General features: G+C 36.8%; 1 protein-coding gene across 18 annotated transcripts in view; it reads right to left on the bottom strand.

The window, feature by feature from the left end:
• LOC128665913 (3-galactosyl-N-acetylglucosaminide 4-alpha-L-fucosyltransferase FUT3-like) overlaps positions 1–21,370 on the bottom strand; it is a 126,018-nt gene that overhangs the window by 65,613 nt on the left and 39,035 nt on the right. For 7 of the 18 annotated variants that reach the window (XR_008403192.1, XR_008403194.1, XR_008403193.1 and 4 more), the window contains one exon: positions 14,702–14,900. The exons of the other annotated variants lie outside the window; for them this stretch is intronic. The gene's annotated coding sequence lies outside the window, so the exon portion shown is untranslated. The remainder of the gene's footprint in view (positions 1–14,701; positions 14,901–21,370) is intronic. 18 annotated transcript variants of the gene reach the window in all.

Here is a 21,370-nt window from a genome sequence, read left to right as displayed (position 1 = left end):
TCCCGCATCGCAAACACTAAAATGAAATTTTTAACCCCTAATCAGACATCGCTGCCACTATAATAAATATATTAACCCTTAAACCGATGCACCCCCACCTCGCAAACATTAGTTAAATATTATTAACCCCTATTCTGCCAGCCCTAACATCGCCGCCACCTACCTCCATTTATTAACCCCTAATCTGCCGCCCCCAATGTCGCCGCCACTATACTAAATTTATTAACCCCTAAACCTAAGTCTTACCCTAACCCCCTAACAAATATAATTACAATAAATCTAAATAAAATTCCTATCATTAACTAAATTATTCCTATTTAAAACTAAATACTTACCTATAAAATAAACCCTAAGCTAGCTACAATATAACTAATAGTTACATTGTAGCTAGTTTAGGGTTTATTTTTATTTTACAGGCAAATTTGTATTTATTTTAACTAGGTAGAATAGTTACTAAATAGTTATTAACTATTTACTAACTACCTAGCTAAAATAAATACAAAAGTACCTGTAAAATAAAACCTAACCTAAGTTACAATAACACTTAACACTACACTATAATTAAATTAATTCCCTAAATTAAATACAATTAAATACAATTAAATTAAATTATCAAAAGTACAAAAACAAACAAACACTAAATTACAGAAAATAATAAACAAATTACAAGATTTTTAAACTAATTACACCTAATCTAATCCCTTTAACAAAATAAAAAAGCCCCCCAAAAATAAAAAAGCCCTACCTAAACTAAATTACAAATAGCCCTTAAAAGGGCCTTTTGCAGGGCATTGCCCCAAAGTAATTAGCTCTTTTACCTGTAAAAAAAAAATTACATCCCCCCAACATTAAAACCTACCACCTACACAACCAACCCTACTCTAAAACACACCCAATACCCACTTAAAAAACCTTACACTAACCCCTTGAAGATCACCTTACCGGGAGAAGTCTTCATCCAAACTGGCCAAAGTCCTCAACGAAGCCAGGAGAAGTCTTCATCCAAGCCGGGTGATGTGGAACTCCAGACGGGCAGAAGTCTTCATCCAGACGGCATCTTCTATCTTCATCCATCCGGCGCAGAGAGGGTCCATCTTCAAGACATACGACGCGGAGCATCCTTTTCATCCGGAGTCTTCTTACTAAATGATGGTTCCTTTAAATGACGTCATCCAAAATGGCGTCCCTTCAATTCCATTTGGCTGATAGAATTCTATCAGCCAATCGGAATTAAGGTAGAAATCAGCCAATAGGATAGAGCTGGCATTCTATTGGCTGATTGGAACAGCCAATAGAATGCCAGCTTATTTGCTGATTGGATCATCCAATAGGATTGAACTTCAATCCTATTGGCTGATTGCATCAGCCAATAGGATTTTTTCTACCTTAATTCCGATTGGCCAATCTGAATTGAAGGGACACCATCTTGGATGACGTCATTTAAAGGAACCGTCATTCATTAAGAAGACTCCGGATGAAGAGGATGCTCCGCATCAGATGTCTTGAAGATGGACCCGCTCCGCGCCGGATGGATGAAGATAGAAGATGCCATCTGGATGAAGACTTCTGCCCGTCTGGAGGACCACTTCGCCCAGCTTGGATGAAGACTTCTCCTGGCTTCATTGAGGACTTCGGCCCAGTTGGATGAAGACTTCTCCTGGTAAGGTGATCTTCAAGGGATTAGGGTTAGGTTTATTTAAGAGGGTATTGGGTGGGTTTTAGAGTAAGGTTGGTTGTGTGGGTGGTGGGTTTTAATGTTAGGGGGATTTGTAATTTTTTTTACAGGTAAAAGAGCTGATTACTTTGGGGCAATGCCCCGCAAAGTCCCTTTTAAGGGCTATTTGTAATTTAGTGTAGGGTAGGGCTTTTTTTATTGGGGGGGGGCTTTTTTATTTTGTTAGGGGGATTACATTAGGAGTAATTAGTTTAAAAATCTTATAATTTGTTTATTATTTTCTGTAATTTAGTGGGGGGGTGGTTGTACTTAATTTAGGGAATTAATTTAATTATAGTGTAGTGTTAGGTGTTATTGTAACTTAGGTTAGGTTTTATTTTACAGGTACTTTTGTATTTATTTTAGTAAGGTAGTTAGTACATAATTAATAACTATTTATTAACTATTCTACCTAGTTAAAATAAATACAAACTTGCCTGTAAAATAAAAATAAACCCTAAGCTAGCTACAATGTAACTATTAGTTATATTGTAGCTATCTTAGGGTTTATTTTACAGGTAAGTATTTAGTTTTAAAAAGGAATTATTTAGTTAATGTTCGGAACTTTATTTAGATTTATTGTAATTATATTTAAGTTAGGGGGGTTAGGGTTAGACTTAGATTTAGGGGTTAATAAATTTAGTATAGTGGCGGCAACGTTGGGGGCAGCAGATTAGGGGTTAATAAATGTAGGTAGGTGTCGGCGATGTTAGGGCCGGCAGATTAGGGGTTAATAATATTTAACTTTTGTGATGCGTGAGTGAGGCGGTTTAGGGGTTAATATTTTTATTATAGTGGTGGTGACGTTGGGGGCGGCAGATTAGGGGTTAATAAGTGTAGGTAGGGGGCGGCAGATATTAGGGGTTAATAAATATAATGTAGATGTCGGCGATGTTGGGGGCAGCAGATTAGGGTTCATATATATAATGTAGGTGGCTGCAGTGTCCGGATCGGCAGATTAGGGGTTAATAATATAATGCAGGTGTCGGCAATGTCGATGGCGGCAGATTAGGGATTAATTAGTATAAGATTAGGGGTGTTTAGACTTGGGGTTCATGTTAGGTGTAGACATAACTTTTATTTCCCCATAGGAATCAATATGGCTGCGTTAGTCAGTTTTATGCTGCTTTTTTGCAGGTGTTAGACTTTTTTTCAGCCGGCTCTCCCTGTTGATTCCTATGGGGAAATCGTGCACGAGCAGCAACACCAGCTCACCGGTAACGAAAGCAGTGCTGGTATTGATGTACGGTAATGAGCAAAATTTTGCTCAACGCTCACTTCTTGTCTGGTTTGTAAAAACCCGTAATACCAGCACTGACTATAAGTGAGCGGTGAGCATAAACTGCTCGTTAGCACCACACAGCCTCTAACGCAAAACTCATAATCTAGGTGAATGTGTTACTATATATCAAAGGTGATACATGATCCCACAATACGCACGCTCCCCCAGTCAATAGGTACCCATGGGTTGAATGAAAATGGAACAATCCACAATACAAGTTTAATCATTGTATAATTGTCAACCGCACCTCCAGCCTAGGTAGTCATAGCAACCAAAGAAAACAATCCGGGAGACACTCGTAGTCACTATTCATCCCTATAGCAACCATTCACAACACTGTTACAGGCATGTGTATTACAGCGTGGTTCGTGAGGCCAAGATCACTGGTCACAGAGGGACGCTGTCAATGCTTACTTGTTATTTGCTCGATCAGCTAAAAAAGTAGAATAAAAAGGCCAGATGTTCAGATCGACTATCCTATCGGGACACGAGCAGATCGCTCTGAAAGCACCTCCCCCTACAATCTCTAAGTATAATAACCCTATCTAACTCTAACATCCCTAACTAAACTCTTATTAAAATAAATCTAATATTAATATTATTAATTAAAATATTCCTATTTAAATCTAAATACTTAACTATAAAATAAACCCTAAGATAGCTACAATATAATTAATAATTACATTGTAGCTATGTTAGGGTTTATATTTATTTTACAGGTAAATTGTTAATTATTTTAACTAGGTATAATAGCTATTAAATAGTTATGAACTATTTAATAGCTACCTAGTTACAATAATTACCCAATTACCTGTAAAATAAATCCTAACCTAAGTTACAAATACACCTACACTATCAATAAATTAAATAAACTACAAATATCTATCTAAAAATACAATTAAATAAACTAAACTAAAATACAAAAAATAAAAAAAGATTACAAGATTTTTAAGCTAATTACACCTATTCTAAGCCCCCTAATAAAATAATAAAGCCCCCCAAAATAAAAAAAAAATCCCTACCCTATTCTAAATTAAAAAAAGTTCAAAGCTCTTTTACCTTACCAGCCCTTAAAAGGGCCTTTTGTGGGGGCATGCCCCAAAGAAAACTGCTCTTTTGCCTGAAAAAAACCCCACAATACCACCCCCCAACATTACAACCCACCACCCACATACCCCTAATCTAACCCAAACCCCCCTTAAATAAACCTAACACTACCCCCCTGAAGATCTCCCTACCTTATCTTCACCACGCCGGGCCGAACTCCTCATCCGATCCGGGCGATGTCTATCCAAGCAGCAAAGAAGAGGTCTTCATCCCAGCGATGTCTTTATCCAAGCGGCAGCAAAGTCTTCTTCCATCGGGCAGCATCTTCCATCAAGCGGCATCTTCAATCTTCATTCTTCACTCCACAGACGCGGAGCATCCATCCCGGCCGATGACTGCACGACGAATGAGGTACCTTTAAATGACGTCATCCAAGATGGCGTCCGTCGAATTCCAATTGGCTGATAGGATTCTATCAGCCAATCGGAATTAAGGTAGAAAAATCTGATTGGCTGATTGAATCAGCCAATCAGATTCAAGTTCAATCCGATTGGCTGAACCAATCAGCCAATCAGATTGAGCTTGCATTTTATTGGCTGATCGGATAGACATCGCCCGGATCGGATGAGGAGTTCGGCCCGGCGTGGTGAAGATAAGGTAGGGAGATCTTCAGGGGGGTAGTGTTAGGTTTATTTAAGGGGGGTTTGGGTTAGATTAGGGGTATGTGGGTGGTGGGTTGTAATGTTGGGGGGTGGTATTGTGTTTTTTTTTTCAGGCAAAAGAGCAGTTTTCTTTGGGGCATGCCCCGCTAATGGCCCTTTTAAGGGCTGGTAAGGTAAAAGAGCTTTGAACTTTTTTTAATTTAGAATAGGGTAGGGAATTTTTTTATTTTGGGGGGCTTTATTATTTTATTAGGGGGCTTAGAATAGGTGTAATTAGCTTAAAAATCTTGTCATCTTTTTTTTATTTTTTGTAATTTAGTGTTTGTTTTTTTTTGTAATTTAGTTTAGTTTATTTAATTGTATTTTTAGATAGATATTTGTAGTTTATTTAATTTATTGATAGTGTAGGTGTATTTGTAACTTAGGTTAGAATTTATTTTACAGGTAATTGGGTAATTATTTTAACTAGGTAGCTATTAAATAGTTAATAACTATTTAATAGCTATTATACCTAGTTAAAATAAATAACAATTTACCTGTAAAATAAATATAAACCCTAACATTGCTACAATGTAATTATTAATTATATTGTAGCTATCTTAGGGTTTAATTTATAGGTAAGTATTTAGATTTAAATAGGAATATTTTAGTTTATAATATGAATTATATTTATTTAATAAGAATTTAGTTAGGGGTGTAAGGGTTAGATAGAGTTAATATAGTTTATATAAATACTATAGTAACTATATTAACTATATTAACCCTAATATAATTAGGGTTAATATAGTTAATATATATAATGTAATAACTATATTAACTATAATATACTTAGGGTTAATATAGATAATATAGCTGGTAGCGGGGTAGGTAGATTAAATTGGGGGTTAATAATTTTAATATAGATGGCGGCGGTGTAAGGGGCTTACATTAGGGGTTAATATTATTAATATAGGTGGCGGCGGTGTAGGGAGGGCAGGTTATAGGGCAAAAGAGCTGTTTACTTTGGGGCAAAGTCCCGCAAAAGGCCCTTTTAAGGGCTGGTAATAGAGATAATTATTTTAGGGGGATTAGATTAGGGGTTAATAATATTAATATAGCTGGCGGCGGTATAGGGGGATTAGATTAGGGGTTAATATTTTTTATATAGGTGGCGGCGGTGTAAGGGGTCAGATTAGGGGATAGATAAGGTAGATGGCGGCGGTGTAAGGGGTTCACATTAGGGGATAGATCAGTTAGATGGTGGCGGTTTTAGGGGCTCACAGTAGGGGGTTAGTTTATGTAGATGGTGGTGGGGTCCGTGAGCGGCGGTTTAGGGGTTAAATACTTTATTAGGGATTGCGGCGGGGGATCGCGGTTGACAGGGAGATAGACATTGCGCATGCGTTAGGTGTTAGGTTTTATTTAGCAGATCGCGGTTGACATGTAGATAGACATTGCGCATGCGTTAGGTGTTAGGTTTTATTTAGCAGATCACGGTTGACAGTTAGATAGACATTGCTCATGCGTTAGGTGTTAGGTTTTATTTAGCAAATCGCGGTTGACAGTTAGATAGACATTGCGCATGCGTTAGGTGTTAGGTTTTATTTAGCAGCTAGTTTAGAGAGTTACGGGGCTCCAATACTCAGCGTAAGGCTTCTTATGGCTGCTTTTTGTGGCGAGGTGAAAATGGAGTAAGATTTCTCCATTTTCGCCACGTAAGTCCTTACGCTGTATATTGGATACCAAACTGCGCGTGTTTGGTATACCTGCCTAAGGCCCAAAAAACTACGGGCGACGGCAGAAATATACGCGTGTAACCTCTAGGTTACACCGTATATAGGATACCAAACCCGCGCAAATATTGGATCGATCCCCCGATTTATTCAAAAGGCCATTAAGACAGAAGTCTATAGTCAAACTGAGTACAAGTACATGATTCGCGGACATGATTCGCTATAGCATATGCTGTCGCCATTTAACATTGCACAAGCATTTCTAGTGAAATGCTTGTGCAATGCTGCACCCTGCACATTAGCAGCCAATCGGCCACTAGCAGAGGCTGTCAATCATCCTGAACGTATCTGATCAGGATGAATGCAGTCCAACACCTCAGAGGTGGTGGACGAGTTGAGGAGCAGTGGTCTTATGACCTCTGCTTCTTAACTCTTGTTTCCAGTGAGCCACAAATATTGAGGGTAGATTGCAGCATCCGTGGCTTGGTAAATCTACCCCCTATTCTTAAATACGGAATTCCAATAGCCAAAATTCTAAAATCCAAACTTTTTTGGGGGGGGCGGAGCCTACACTTAAAACGGCAAGACACGTCTTGGTGAAGCTCCATGAGTTTGTATAGATAGCAAACTGACAATATTTTAAATTCATAAGCAGGCCTACTTTCTTGAGGTTTGATAGACTCTAAGAGCGGATGATTCCACTGTGTTCTGCCTATGCTCTTTGAGTCAGCTACACTGCAGACTTTCTCACAGGCCTAGAAGCCATTTTGCAACTATACAGGGAAGCGAGTCCTGTGTGGATTATGAAGGGTGGGTCAGGCTCTGCTTCTTCTGAATCTGCTGAATACCTCCTCAGACTGTAACTTGATGGAGGAGCTTTAATTTGCAACCTTCAACGTGATCAACCACCTATCTGTATCCTTTCAATAAGCATATTGCCTTACTCCAATGTCTAATATATTATATTATGTGTATTTCCCCAATACACCTGAGGATTTGCATACTTTAAAATATAATTTCTTCAAAATAGCAGGGATGCCCAATATATTGGACAATATTGATTGCACCCATGTATCAGTGCAGCCTCCAAAAGCAAAATCATTCCCTCAACATACAAGTAATATGTGATGCCAACTTAATAATCATGAGTGTACAGTCAGGATTTCCAGGATCAAGACATGACTCCTTTAATCTAAAAAAATGGCTATTTATGACAAGTTTCAGGAGGGACAAATGCCAGAGGGTATTCTTCTAGGTAAATGTCTCTTAGAAAAATTCAATATGTATAGTATAGTATTAACTTAATAATTTCGCTAATACAAATTGTCTATTTATTGCATGCATGAGATTCTGGCTATTCATGCTTTTTGTTGTTGTTTACACCAGTCAACAATCCATTATCTGAAGAAGAATTACAGTATAATGAAGCACACAAATCTAATAGATGTGCCATAGAGCGGACATTTGTAGTTTTAAAGAGAAGAGTCCGGTGTTTAGATAATTTAGGCGGAGTCCTGCAATATGCCCCAGAGAAAGTTGCAAAGATAGTATTAATTTGCTGTATGCTGCACAACATAGCAATTAGAATACCAAACGTGAAAATGGAGATATTAGATTTGGCAGAGTATGAATAAAATACCTTAGCACCCATAGAGCCAAATGATGCAAAGGGAGTCCAAGCTAGAGCTTAGTATATTCAGGCAGTATTTGCACAATAAAATTTTCATGTACATTTTTGTATGCTACAGATGGTTATGGATTTTATGTTATACTAAATCATTATTTTGCACTTATCCATAATTTGTTTATTTTGGGTGTTCTAAAATTATTTAATTAAAAACTTGATGAAACATAATTTGCAACCCATATTGTAAAATAAACCAGTAGATGTAAGAAATGTTCTTCAAGATAAGATTATTATGTATTTATACAACTACAGACTGCACTCTTGACTTTTTTGGATTCTAAAGTTTTTCTTTGCTAAGCAAGATTTTTGTGCAGACATACATATTTTAGCACTATTAACCATGATGGGGCATGGACGTTTTTTAATCTTACAATTTAGTGAATACAAACAGTAAAGTTACTCAGTACATTACTATGTAAGACCTTATTAATCACAATTAACACTTTTCATTAATAGGTCTGAATATTCAGATAGGTCCACCAAATTTGGAACATAGAAATTGTTTCTCCGCATCCCCTTCAGTAAAGATCAATGGCTTCAGGGAAAATATGTTAAAAAATTTGGTCAGATTTAGTGATGTCGTGAACATAACATTTTCGGTTTGCGAACGGCGAAAGCAAACTTCCGCAAATGTTCGCGAACGGGCGAACCGGGCAAACCGCTATAGACTTCAATAGGCAGGCGAATTTTAAAACGCACAGGGACTCTTTCTGGCCACAATAGTGATGGAAAAGTTGTTTCAAGGGGACTAACACCTGGACTGTGGCATGCCGGAGGGGGATCCATGGCAAAACACCCATGGAAAATTATATAGTTGATGCAGAGTCTGGTTTTAATCCATAAAGGGCATAAATCACCTAGCATTCCTAAATAGTTTGGAATAAAGTGCTTTAAAACATCAGGTATGATGTTGTATCGATCAGGTAGTGTAAGGGTTACGCCCGCTTCACAGTGACAGACCAAACTCCTGCAGCGGGTACAACATCTAAATAGTTGTCCTGAGTTTAGAAATATCCAATGTTAACATGTTCTTTGCTTTTTTTGCAAGTTATAGGGAAATAAATACAAGAAGCACTTTGCTATTTCAAAACCACTTTTTTTCAAAATGAGCGCTAGTTACATTGGAACCCTGATATCTGTCAGGAATACCTGAATATCCCTTGACATGTATATATATATATTTTTTAGAAGACATCCCAAAGTATTGATCTAGGCCCATTTTGGTATATTTCATTCCACCATTTCACCGCCAAATGCGATCAAATAAAAAAAAAAAATGTTCACTTTTTCACAAACTTTAGTTTTCTCACAGAAATTATTTACAAACAACTTATGCAATTATGGCATAAATGGTTGTAAATGCTTCTCTGGGATCCCCTTTGTTCAGAAATAGCAGACTTATATGGCTTTGGCGTTGCTTTTTGGTACTGCTAAATGCCACTGCGCACCACATGTGTTTTATGCCCAGCAGTGAAGGGATTAATTAGGGAGCATGTAGGGAGCTTGTAGAGTTAATGTTAGCTTAAGTGTAGTATAGTAGACAACCCAAAGTATTGATCTAGGCCCATTTTGGTATATTTAATGCCACCATTTCACCGCCAAATGCGATCAAATAAAAAAAAAATTGTTCACTTTTTCATAAACTTTTGGTTTCTCACAGAAATTATTTACAAACAACTTATGCAATTATGGCATAAATGGTTGTAAATGCTTCTCTGGGATCCCCTTTGCTCATAAATAGCAGACTTATATGGCTTTGGCATTGCTTTTTGGTAATTAGAAGGCTGCTAAATGCCATTGCGCACCACACATGTTTTATGCCCAGCAGTGAAGGGGTTGATTAGGGAGCATGTAGGGAGCTTGTAGAGTTAATTTTAGCTTAAGTGTAGTGTAGTAGACAACCCAAAGTATTGATCTAGGCCCATTTTGGTATATTTCATGCCACCATTTCACTGCCAAATGCGATCAAATAAAAAAAAATTGTTCACTTTTTCACAAACTTTTGGTTTCTCACAGAAATTATTTACAAACAACTTATGCAATTATGGCATAAATGGTTGTAAATGCTTCTCTGGGATCCCCTTTGTTCATAAATAGCAGACTTATATGGCTTTGGCGTTGCTTTTTGGTAATTAGAAGGCTGCTAAATGCCACTGCGCACCACACGTGTTTTATACCCTGCAGTGAAGGGGTTAATTAGGGAGCATGTAGGGAGCTTGAAGAGTTAATTTTAGCTTAAGTGTAGTATAGTAGACAACCCAAAGTATTGATATAGACCCATTTTGGTATATTTAATGCCACCATTTCACTGCCAAATGCGATCAAATTTTAAAAAAACTTAAATTTTCTCGCAATTTTAGGTTTCTCACTGAAATTATTTACAAACAGCTTGTGCAATTATGGCACAAATGGTTGTAAATGCTTCTCTGTGATCCCCTTTGTTCAGAAATAGCAGACATATATGACTTTGACGTTGCTTTCTGGTAATTAGAAGGCAGCTAAATGCTGCTGCGCATCACACATGTATTATGGCTAGCAGTGAAGGCGTTAATTAGGTAGTTTGTAGGGAGCTTGCAGGGTTAATTTTAGCTTTAGTGTAGAGATCAGCCTCCCATCTGACACATCAGACCCCCTGATCCCTCCCAAACAGCTCCCTTCCCTCCCCCACCCCACAATTGTCCCCACCATCTTAATAAAAGGTTTTTAATTTTTTTTATTTTTTTTTAGCATATTTACATATGCTGTGGTGTAGCATCCCCCCTTAATCCCCAACCTCCCTGATCCCCCCCAAAACAGCTCTCTAACCCTCCCCATCTGCCTTATTGGTGGCCATCTTGGGTACTGGCAGACAGCTTTGCAAAAAAAAGTATTTTTTTCTGTTTTTAATTTTTATTTTCTGTAGTGTAGCTTCCCCCCCCCCCACAGACCAACCCCCACCACCTGCCACACCAGATATGAGTGGTGGCACTGGGCAAGTGGGCACAGTATACACACGCTGGCAGGCAGGCAACTGCAATTAGATTACATAGGAAAAAAAAAAAAAAGCAGACTGATGTTCTAGCCCTAAAAAGGGCTTTTTGGGGTGCTGTCCTTACAGCAGAGATCAGATGAGTCCTTCAGGACTGTAGTGGACACTGAATACACTAGCCTAGCTATCGATTTCCCTATTAAATCAGCAGCAGCTACACTGTTCCTCCTTTCACTAAGAATGCAGCTTCTGAATGAATCTAAAAAGGATGCTGTCCAGGAGGTGGGAGGGTCTGGGAGGGAGGGTCTGCTGCTGATTGGCTGGAATGTCTCTGCTGACTGTGAGGTACAGGGTCAAAGTTTACTCAATGATGACGAATAGGGGGCGGATCGAACATCGAATATGTTCGCCCGCTGCGGCGAACAAGCTATGTTCGCCGGGAACTATTCGCCGGCGAACTATTCGCGACATCACTAGTCAGATTATAAATTGCAGAATATTGTTAGCGCACATCGCCATAAGCAATATCGTGACTGTGCTAACTTGTCTGCATATTAGAAGTTGAAACTAAACACGTTTGCTAATGCATCTGTAGCGAGGTTACCTTTAAGCGAAAGCATTGGTATTTAGCGAGATTCCCTGTAAACTTAAGAATTGGTATTTAGTGAGATTCCCTGGAAACTAAAGCATTGGTATTTAGCAAGATTTCCTTTAAGCTAAAAGAATTGATATTTAGCGAGAATGCCTGTAAACTAAAGCATTGGTATTTAGCGAGATTGCCTGTAAAGTAAAGAATTGTAATTTAGCGAGATTCAACGTAAACTAAAGAATTGGTATTTTACGAGATTCCTTGTAAACTAAAGAAATTGTATTTATCAAGAGTCCCTGTAAACTAAAGCTTTGGTATTTAGCGAGATTTCTTGTAAACTAAAGAACTGGGGAAACCTGCATCGCCCGTAATTTCACCTCGCACAACGGGGTATTACATATAGGGCGCCAGCATTTCCTAAGTGCCGTAAGTCGGATAAACTAGCAATGTCCACAAATAAGCGTAAGTACAAATTTCTGGAGTCGCTAGGGACTTACGGCACTTTAGAAACTGCCGGCGCCTAAGAAAACTAACTAAACTTTTAAATGTCCCGTAACTGTCTAACACGCCTCCCAAAAATAAGCCCCACACGTATACCCCTATATCCGCAATCCCCCCTCTCACTCCTAATAATAAATGTATTAACCCCTAAACCGCCATAGCCCACAACGTAATACACCTATTAAAGTATTAACCCCTAAAACGCCATAGCCCACAACGCAATAGACCTATTAAAGTATTAACCCCTAAACCGCTATAGCCCACATAGCCTATTAAATCTATTAACCCCTAATCTGCCATCGCCACTATAATAAAGTTATTAACCCCTAAACCTAAGTCTAAGTCTAACCCTAACACCCCCTAAATTAATTATTATTTAAATAAATCTAAATAATATTAATATTATTAACTAAAGTATTCCTATTTAAAACTAAATACTTACCTATAAAATAAACCCTAAGATAGCTACAATATAATTAATAATTACATTGTAGCTATTTTAGGATTTATTTTTATTTTACAGGCAACTTTGTATTTATTTTAACTAGGTACAATAGCTATTAAATAGTTAATAACTATTTAATAGCTACCTAGCTAAATAATTACAAAATTACCTGTAAAATAAATCCTAACCTAAGTTACCATTACACCTAACACTACACTATCATTAAATTAATTAAATAAATTTAAAATTAAATACAATTAAATAAACTAAACTATAGTACAAAAACAAACAAACACTAAATTACAAAAAAATTAAAAAAAAGAAGTTTAAGCTAATTACACCTAATCTAAGCCCCCTAATAAAATAAAAAGCCCCCCAAAATAATAAAATGCCCTACCCTATACTATACTGGGTGAAGACGGCTCAAGGTAGGGTAATCTTCAATGGGGTAGTGTTAGGTTTTGTTAAGGGTGGGATCGGGTGGGTTTTAGAGTAGGGGTGTGTGGGTGGTGGGTTGTAATGTTGGGGGGGATTGTTCTTTTTTTTACAGGTAAAAGAGCTGATTACATTGGGGCAATGCCCCGCAAAAGGCCCTTTTAAGGGCTATTTGTAATTTAGTATAGGGTAGGGCATTTTATTATTTTGGGGGGCTTTTTTATTTTATTAGGTGTAATTAGTTTAAACTTCTTGTAATTTTTTTTATTTTTTGTTATTTAGTGTTTGTTTTTTGTACTTTAGTTTAGTTTATTTAATTGTATTTAATTTTAGATAATTGTAGTTAATTTAATTAATTTATTTAATGATAGTGTAGTATTAGGTGTAATTGTAACATAGGCTAGGATTTATTTTACAGCTAAATTTGTACTTATTTTAGCTAGGTAGTTATTAAATAGTTAATAACTATTTAATAACTATTGTACATAGTTAAAATAAATATAAAGTTGCCTGTAAAATAAATATAAATCCTGAGCTAGCTACAATGTAACTATTAGTTATATTATAGCTAGCTTAGGGTTTATTTTATCGGTAAGTATTTAGTTTTAAATAGGATTAATTTATTTAATTATGTTAAATGTATTTTGTTTAATTTAAATTATATTTAAGTTAGGGGGTGTTAGGGTTAGGTTTAGACTTAGGTTTAGGGGTTAATACCTTTAATATAGTTGCAGCGACGTTGAGGGTGGCAGATTAGGTGTCAATAAATGTAATTAGGTGTCAGCGATGTTAGGGATGGCAGATTAGGGGTTACTAAAATTTAAATAGTGTTTGCGAGGCAGGAGTGCAGCGGTTTAGGGGTAAATAAATTTATTAAGTGGCGGCGATGTCCTGTCGGCAGATTAGGGGTTAATAATTGTAGATAGGCGACGTTGGGGGCGGCAGATTAGGGGTTAATAAATAAAATGTAGGTGTCGGCAATGTTAGGGGCAGCAGATTAGGGGTTCATAGGTATAATGTAGGTGGCGGCGATGTCCAGTCGGCAGATTAGGGGTTAATTTTTTTTTATTATAGTGTTTGCAATGTGGGGGGGCCTCGGTTTAGGGGTTAATAGGTAGTTTATGGGTGTTAGTGTACTTTGTAGCACTTTAGTTAAGAGCTTTATGTTCCGGCGTTAGCCCATAAAACTCTTAACTACTGACTTTTAAATGCGGTAGAAGTGTTGACAGGAGAGGTTCTACCGCTCACTTCTTCCAAGACTCGTAATACCAGCGTTAGGCAAGCCCCATTAAAAAACGCTACTTTTTAAGGCTAACGCCAAACTCCTAATTTAGGCATATGTTTTTTGATAATTCTAGAGATTTTCTCACTAACCATATTATGTTCTGTTGTGAATACAACCTGATCTTTTTTATTGCACTTGATCATTGAATTGCCTTTTTCTCTCTCCATTAACACCTCCTGTTTACAATTAGTTATTAAGTACTTTGGATATCCCCTTTGTTTAAATTTTTCAGCCATTTGTTCTAATCTTACTGTTTGTAAATCTTTATCCTTCACATTTCTCAAGGTCCTCACAAATTGACTTTTCGGAATTGAGCACAAGTAAATGACAGGAAAAAGCAAGAGATAAATGGCTTCTATGCATGTAATACTTACCATGTAGTCTATCTATTGAAATGCCCATGTGGGCAGGGCTATGTAGGGGAAACGATACGCCCCATTAAAGATAGAATTAGTGCACATAAGTCTTCTATTAGGTGTGAAGACAAATCCCTTCCAGGCTCTGCCCATTTTATTGAAGCTGGACATTCAGTAAGCCAACTTAGGTTTCAAATCATAGATCATATCCCAAAACCTAGACGGGGAGGAGATAGGGAACTTCTATTGAAAAGGAAAGAGTTTTGGTGGATAAAAAACTTAAGGACAATACATCCTATATGATTAAATATTATGATTATGATTTACATTTGTTTTTTAATTGTTCTAAATTTATATTTAGGAATTTTTTATTGATTGTAATAGAGGTTTTTAATAGTTGCAAGTATTGTCTCTATAAATCCAAGATATCATTCTACCCCTTTAATTAAAACATTTGAAAACAGTAAAGAAAAGAAAAACAGTTTGTTTAAATTAAGTAAATAATATACTTTATCCACTAGATGGCATTAGCCAATGTGAAATGTGCTCATTATTGAGAACAAACAGGTGTAACAATTAATCACCATACAGGTGCTATATAAGGGTCTCAATGTTAGTATACTATAGCATGACTAAGGATCAGATTGATCCGAATTGTTGTTACTTTTTGTCTTCTATGTCCCTGTAAAATAAAGGAAACACTTTGATGAACTGTGGGTGCTGACGTCTTCCTTTTGGATTCCTTTTTATTATTGAGGTGTGCAGGACCCTCTGATATACATGCACCCCATAAGAAACCACTTTTACAAATGTTGTACCTGTGCTGGACCCTCCATTTTCTATTATATATATACTTTATAGATATTTTTTAAATACATGTTTTAAAAGTGATTTAAGAGATCTGGTATAGGACAAGGTGTTTTACTGGGAAGGTGCATATTTATATGTGTGTACATATGCCTGTGTATGTGTGTTTATGTGTACATTTTATGTGCACTGCACACATGCATACATACATACATAGACATATGTAAACACATACACATATATACATACATATAAACATAAAAATATAGCAACTTTTAAAATTATGGAGAGGTGAAAAGTGAAATTAAAATCCTCCACTATGCACAAAATATAGAGAGAATAACTTGTGTATCCCATTAACAAGTAAATAAGTGAGTCATTGTAAACCTCATCTACATACAACTTTACATTTACACACACATACAAATATATATATATATATATATATATATATATACACACACATATATATATATATATATATATATATACACACACAAACACACAGATATATATATATATTATATATATATATATATATATATATATATTTACACACACATACACCCACACCCACACATATATACAGTATATATATTCACACATATATATTCACACAAACATACACACACACACACTCAATACTATATATATAAATAAATAAACACACACACACACACACACACACATATATATATATATATATATATATATATAAATAAACAAACACACACACATATATATATATTTATATATATTCACACACACACACATATATATATATATATATATATATATGTATATATACACACACACATATGTATATATATATATATATATATATATATATATCAAACACCTCGTCATATACCATATCCCTTTAAATCAATGTTAACACACTTGTATTTTCAAAATATATTTACAATAATGCAGCAAATCAAAACTGATTAGAAAACTCATCTATAATATCTATTTTCTGTCAGAGAACTAGAATCAGCTTTGTAATATCGTATAATACCTTATACATATAGTTGATACAGTACATATTTTAATTAAGAACTAACATGCTGAAGACAATATAAATATTCCCCCATACTATAGTATATTTCTATAATAATGTACATTGTTTCTATATCTGTGATTAAATGCTGCATTAAACTTGTTTAGTAAAAGGTAGCCACTAAAGTGGCAGATAATATTGTTTTAAGGTTTATTACAAATTACTTGTGAACTTAAAATCAAAATTAAACTTCCAATATTCATTTAGAGCATCCCATTGTAAACAGCTTTCTTATTTACTTATATTATACAATTTGATTCATTTGTTTGGTATCCTTTGTTGAAGACCATTCATAAGTAGCCACATGAGCAGCTATGCACTGCTGAAAGCTAGCTGATTGGTAGCTGCACATATATGCTTCTTGTCATTGGCTTACCAGATGTCTTCAGCTAGCTCCCAGTAGTTAGAAGAACATTTGTGGTCTATTTGAATCATGAGAGTTTAACTTTGACATTACTGTCATCAAAGGGTGCACAGCAAACATTTAGGTTTGCAGAAGGAAAGTGCTTTGAGAACATTGTTATTCAAGTTTTATAGTAGCCGGAGCCAGGGCGCCCAGGGAGGTGCGCTAGTAAGCTCAGTGAACAAGTCCCAGATTGCGGCAGCACTCTCAACAGAGGTAGTGAAGATGATGAGTCCTGTAAAAAACAGAAACAGAGAGGCGCAAGATAGAGCAGTATCATCTGGACAAGCAACAGAACAACGAACACAAATCCTGTGGAGATCTACTCACAAGTGAGGCGGCACCAACAAAGTGCCTAACACAGCAAGTCGGGTCTGTTTAAGCGTCGCCCGACAGACACTCCCCAGGATATAAACGACCAGGTAATCCATGGTCCGCACGAACCATTCCGATATATGCAGCCAGCCAACTCAGGGGGTGTGGGAGAACAAACCAGCTCTGGATAGGTAGCCAGGAAGGTGTGCCATCTCCTCGTTTTGCTCTAATTTGCTTTCATTTGCCCTGAGACAGGACTTTAGCTTACTAACCACATATCCGGTGACTGTCTGTTCGCCACACATTCCTGGCTACCTATCCAGAACTGGTTTGTTCTCCCACACCCCCTGAGTTGGCTGGCCGCCCATATCGGATTGGTTCGTGCGGACCGTGGATTACCTGGTCGTTTATATCCTTATAACAGACCCAACTTGCTGTGTTAGGCACTTTGTTGGTGCCGACTCACTTGTGAGTAGATCTCCACAGGATTTGTGTTCATTGTTGCTGTTCTGCTGCTTGTCCAGACGATACTGCTCTATCTTGCGCCTCTCTGTTTCTGTTTTTTACAGGACTCATCATCTAATTCAAGTTTTGCTTGTGGCAGGAAATACCACAATCCCTGCCCCATAGCTAAATGCATGTTTGTAAGGTCACAATACTTTGTGCTTGACAATCTTCATTTAATTTTGATATGTTTGCCTTTGGCCTTTCTGTCGGCTATATTAAGAGTTTTGCATTATGAGGGGTGTGGTGCGAACTTGCACGTTATTGTCACCGCTCACTTTCCTACAGCGCTGGTATTACAGGTTTTTCTAAACCCGGCTTTAACAGGCAAGAAGTGAGCGTAGAGCAAAATTGTACTCCATACCGCACTCCAATACCAGCGCTGCTTAAGTCAGCAGTGAGCTGGTTTTACGTGCTCGTGCATGATTTCCCCATAGACATCAATGGGGAGAGCCGGCTGAAAAAAATCCTAACACCTGCAAAAAGCAGCGTAAAGCTCAGTAACACAGCCCCATTGATTCCTATGGGGAAACAAAATTTATGTTTACACCTAACACCCTAACATAAACCCCGAGTCTAAACACACCTAATATTACACTTATTAACCCTTAATATGCCGCCCCTGACATCGCCGCCACCTGCATTATACTTATTAACCCCTAATCTGCCGCTCCGGACATCGCCGCCACCTACATTACAATTATTAACCCCGTAATCTGCTGCCCCCAACATCGCCAACACCTAGATTATATTTATTAACCCCTAGTCTCCCGCCCCCAATGTGGCCGCAACCTACCTACACTTATTAACCCCTAATCTGCCACCCCCAACGTCGCCACCACTATAATAAACATATTAACCCCTAAAACACCGCACTCCTGCATCGCAAACACTAGTTAAATATTATTAACTCCTAATCTGCTGCCCCTAACGTAGCCGCCACCTATCTACATTTATTAACCCCTAATTTGCCATCCCTAACGTCGCCGCCACTATATTAAATTTATTAACCCTTAAACCTAAGTTTAACCCTAACCCTAACACCCCCTAACTTAAATATAATTAAAATAAATCTAAATAAAACCTACTATCATTACCTAAATAATTCCTATTTAAAACTAAATACTTACCTATAAAATAAACCCTAAGCTAGCGACAATATAACTAATAGTACATTGTATCTAGCATAGGGTTTATTTTTATTTTAAAGGCAAGTTTGTATTTGTTTTAACTAGGTAGACTAGTTAGTAAATAGTTATTAACTATTTACTAACTACCTAGATAAAATAAATACAAATTTACCTGTAAAATAAAACCTAACCTGCTACACTAACACCTAACATTACACTACAATTAAATAAATTCCCTAAATTAAATACAATTAACTAAATTCAATACAATTAGCTAAAATAAAAAAAAAAATAAAAATACTAAATTACAGAAAATAAAAAACAAATTACAAGATCTTTAAACTAATTACACCTAATCTAATAGCCCTATCAAAATAAAAAAGCACACCCAAAATAAAAAAAAAACCCTAGCCTAAACTAAACTACCAATAGCCCTTAAAAGGGCCTTTTGCTGGGCATTGCCCCAAAGAAACCAGCTCTTTTACCTGTACATTTTTTTACAAACAACCCCCCAAACAGTAAAACCCACCACCCACACAACCAACCCCCCAAATAAAACCCTAACTAAAAAAACCTAAGCTCCCCATTGTCCTAAAAGGGCATTTGGATGGGCATTGCCCTTAAAAGGGCATTTGGCTCTATTGTCGCCCAAACCCCAAATCTAAAAATAAAACCCACCCAATACACCTAAAAACTCCCCCCCCTTAACACTAACCCCATGAAGATCCACTTACAGCTTTGAAGAGCCGACATCCCATCCTCAAACGAAGCGGGAGAAGTCTTTCATCCAAGCGGCAAGATGTCCCTCAACGAAGCCGCAGAAGTGGTCCTCCAGACGGGCAGAAGTCTTCACCCAGAGAATCTTCTATCTTCATCCTTCCAATGTGGAGAGGGTCCATCATCAAGACATCGGGCCTGGTGCATCCTCTTCAATCGACGGCTTCTTCTGGAATGAAGGTTCCTTTAAATGACATCATCCCAAGATGGCATCCCTTAGTATTCCGATTAGCTGATAGAATTCTATCAGCCAATCGGAATTAAGGTTGAAAAAATCATATTGGCTGATGCAATCAGCCAATAGGATTGAGCTTGCATTCTATTGGCTGATTGGAACAGAAGCGGCTTCTGTCTCTGTTTGTTCTTTTAAAATTTCCATCTCTGCCATTGTTTACTTTAGTGTATGTATATAGGCCAGTTATTGACAGATTTGTAGCAGGGTTAGATTTGTGAAGTCTGCAGTGGGCATGTCTGGTTCTCAGAATTGTAAAATGTTAGCGCTAAATTACAAGTAAAATGTAATATGTATATAATAAAGTGTATTGTAAAGTTGTTTTACTATGCATAATAAACGTTTTACAAAGCTCAAAGTGTTATATGTTCCTTTAACTTTCACAATCACACACTTAAAGATTCATAACTAGAGATGTCCATTTATTTTGCTGTGAATATTCATTTGTGATGAAAATCGGATTTAATTTAACGAAATGAAAATCTGAATAAATGAACCAAAGGAAACGAAAAATCGTCAGTATACATTTGTTTCCTTAAATTTTTTAAAAGAGGTTAATTCTTACCTGAACGTGTTTGGGAGAGAGCGCGCTAGACCAGCTCTCTTTCTTTCCAGAGCCCTGGGCCACGCTAATGGGATGCTTAGCGCCTCAGAACTGAGAGTGTTAACTCTGCTGTTAGAGGGGCTGGGGCTCTGGCATAAGGAATAACGGTTAGCATGCTCTCCAGAGCACGGTAGTATTGTTAATATTGTAGCTACAGGTGAACTTTACTGACTTCATGTATTGTTTTCTCTCTTAACTTGATTACTGGTTTTGAGACCGTTCATAATATCTTCATAGTATTGTTTATTATATTTTTTATATAGAAAGCATACAGTATGATATATAACTGTTTTTCTTTTGCTATAGCCTGGTATAACCTTGTCAATTACTTCTTTTTTTCTATAGAAATTATTAGCCAGGATTATCTCTTAGTAGGAAGTTACTTAAAGGGACAGTTCACACAAAACATTTCTCCCCTTTAAATTGTTCCCAATGATCCATTTTACTGCTGGTAGTGTATTAAATTGTTCACAAGTAGCTCCTTTACCCCTATTGTGGCATATGAAATAGCTGATTTAGCCTGTGGTATCACAACCTATACTGAAAGTTTTGATACTGGAGTATATGCATTGAGAGACTATGTAAACACAGCCAGCAGAAGATATTACACTCTCAGTGGGTTGAAGGATAGTTTAAGTAATACAATGTTAATTTTCCATTGTTCTTTCTAAGTATTGAGCTTTGGTTTACAAACAGATATAAGATAAGGAAGCAAGTTTGTGTACATAAAATTGATAACATAATGAGATCTGATATTAGCTGGAAGCTCAATCCATTGTAATAGGCTGTGGTTTAAAATAAAAAAACCAGCTAGTTCATATACACAAATAAACCTGAAAATACAAATTCTCATAC

The sequence above is a fragment of the Bombina bombina genome, chromosome 7, assembly GCF_027579735.1.
Source record: "Bombina bombina isolate aBomBom1 chromosome 7, aBomBom1.pri, whole genome shotgun sequence".
NCBI lineage: Eukaryota > Metazoa > Chordata > Amphibia > Anura > Bombinatoridae > Bombina > Bombina bombina.
Note: the sequence above shows the minus strand (reverse complement) of the source record. Positions and strands in the feature narration are given on the sequence as shown.